The sequence below is a fragment of the Lygodium microphyllum genome, chromosome 15 (genome assembly GCF_053477565.2).
Source record: "Lygodium microphyllum isolate KBCC chromosome 15, Lygodium_microphyllum_v1.1.10, whole genome shotgun sequence".
NCBI lineage: Eukaryota > Viridiplantae > Streptophyta > Polypodiopsida > Schizaeales > Lygodiaceae > Lygodium > Lygodium microphyllum.
In genome coordinates this window covers 57018530-57021055 of record NC_141149.1, presented here as the reverse complement: position 1 = coordinate 57021055, position 2526 = coordinate 57018530, and the positions used below count along the sequence as shown (strand labels likewise).

General features: G+C 43.2%; 1 pseudogene; it reads left to right on the top strand.

Annotated features, from left to right (window-relative positions):
• Positions 1-918: 918 nt before the first annotated feature.
• Positions 919-1431, top strand: LOC148024564 (protein LIFEGUARD 4 pseudogene; annotated as a pseudogene).
• The last annotated feature ends 1095 nt before the right edge of the window (positions 1432-2526 follow it).

The following is a 2526-nucleotide window of genomic DNA, read 5'->3' as shown; positions in this document are numbered from 1 at the left end:
CACATTGCATTTGAGCATGGCTCAAAGCATAGTCATTGTCTACTCTCTCTTTCTTGGCCAAACTCTATATATGCGTCAAGATTAGGATGGCAAGCTCCTGTTCAAGCGATGAAAGAGCAAGCAAAGTACAGCTTGATGGTAGAAACGATGGGTTTCAGCTAGTTCACGTTCAAGCTTACCCTAAACCTAGAAGACACCATCATGGAGGAGCTAGCCGTAAAACAACTCCTAGACTAGTGTAGTCTACAAAAATATGTAGAGAAAGTCGGGCAAGCTATCAATTACAACAAGTCCATAGAATTTATGAGGAGCTTCAATGCCAAAATAAATTGTGGCATGGTGATGGTAAGAAGAGGAGAAGAAGCTTGCTAAGTATAGAGGTGGAGTTGGTCCCTACGACGGTGTCGTGTTGCTGCGCATCCGAGTCACACCTCCATTTCTTTTGTTGTGCATTTGTGTTAATTTCTGCGTGTGATTCATTGTTTGTGTGATGCATTTTGATAATCCGCATCCAATGTATACATTCCCTTAATGCATGCGTATGATTTTGTTTGGATGCATGATGTGTGTGTATTAGAAAAATATGAAAAACTGATGCCAAAGGACATTATCAAGCTGATTATTTCAATGATGATCTTTAAGAAATGATGCAGGACATGCATATGACGCCAAACAGGGTGACCTTTGAAATCGTCATTAATGGTTTTGCCAAAGCAAACAGAGTTAAAATAATGCTGGAACTTCTGGATGAAATGAAGATTATGGTGGTGATGACAATTGCGAAGGCACTTGAGCAAGCAGATGTGCAGTGGAGTAGTTCTCTTGTAATAGGAATTTTAAGATTCTTCAAGAGCATCAAAGCTTCTTGGGTTTTTTTTTATTGGTGGAAAGACACTGCTTGGCCTCTTCACAGTCACCATGAGTCTGACAATTGGCATAGTTTGTGCTTATACAGAAGGAAGAATTGTATTGGACGCACTAATATTGACAGCAGCTGTTGTGCTTTCTCTAACTGCCTACACATTTTGGGCAGCAAAGAAAGGTTATGACTTTAGTTTCCTAGGTCCCATGCTTTTTGCACGCCTCATGGTTCTCTTACTTTTTGGACTCATCCAGGCTTTCTTTCCACTAGGACGGCTTTCCCTGACCATATATGGGGCCCTTGCAACCATCATATTTAGTGCTTATATAATCTATGACACAGACAATTTGATCGAAAACGATACCTACGATCAGTATATTTTGGCCTCAGTCGCTCTCTACTGGGACATCCTCAATCTATTTTTGGCCTTGTTAGCAGGAAAAGCTTTTAGACACGCTGACAAGGGAATACACGGCACTGGAGGAACAGTGGAACGGGGAGATCTGAATCTGAGGGCTTACATAAGCATTTGGAAAGGAACAAAAGCCTGGGGAGAGGGCCGTCTGTGAATCGGGAGATGTTCGAGGATACAAATCTCTGTGCAATTCATGCGAAGCGAGTCACCTTTATGCCTAAAGACATGCAACTAGCCAGGCGAATTCGAGGCGAAAGGACTTAATTATTTCCCCGGAATCTAATCCTTCTTCTGCATTGTGAAGAATTCTGAGTGTTGATGGGAGAAGAGGGTTGAGACGCCATTCTTTCTGGTTCTAGTCCAGGATGAGGCTGCGATGTAGTTAAAGAAGCGGAGGAAAGCTTGGAGGAAGCAGAAACGATTACTGGTGCGACAGAGATGAAGATAGACACTGTCATCTGATCGAGGATGCATCGATGGTTATGCTCCCTGGAGGAATACCGCAAGTGGCTACTTCCTATCCCTATCCCTCTTTCTCATAATTGCAACTGCATCATGTGCATTTTCAGTCTGAGCTGCCATGGCTCAACGCCCTGGTCCTACTTATCCTGAATCTTGGTGGTCCCTCGCTTATCTGAATCTGACGACTGTAACAGGCCTTCACCACCATGGCAAAAGTGTTCTTTAATGCTTACCGCAGCATTATCATCCTGCTATTCAGCAAGCATATCACTTGACAGGCTTCACGCTGATGCACTCCGAATTTTGATCATGGCGGGAAATGGCTTTTGCTGGCTTTGCAGAAAAGTGATGAAAGCGAGTGAAGGTCTCCATCACCTCCTTCAATAGCGCAACATAAGATGTGAAGGCTAATCTGTCTCAGAGAATGCAGAACAGCATTAATGCAATGGAGCAGGCGCCTCTCTCTCGATTGCAACCTGTTTAATGTTGAGTCGAGTTCATAATCATCTTCAAGGCCCACATAATTGACCTTCTCTACAGAACGGTTAATGTGTGATACAGTGATTAACTCAGACTCTGTAAACCGGAGGAAAGCTGAATGAAATAATAGAGTCTCTGTCAAAGAAGAGACTTATTGGTCTTGAGGTTCTTGAGGTTAGTTGATGGAATTTGGAGAACAGGGCAGATCTGGGAGCAGATGCAACAACTAATAGTTTATTGAGGAGCTTGAGATCGACGTTATGAGATGTGGATGAGCATGAGCTTTTGCAATCGCTGCTGTCTTTCG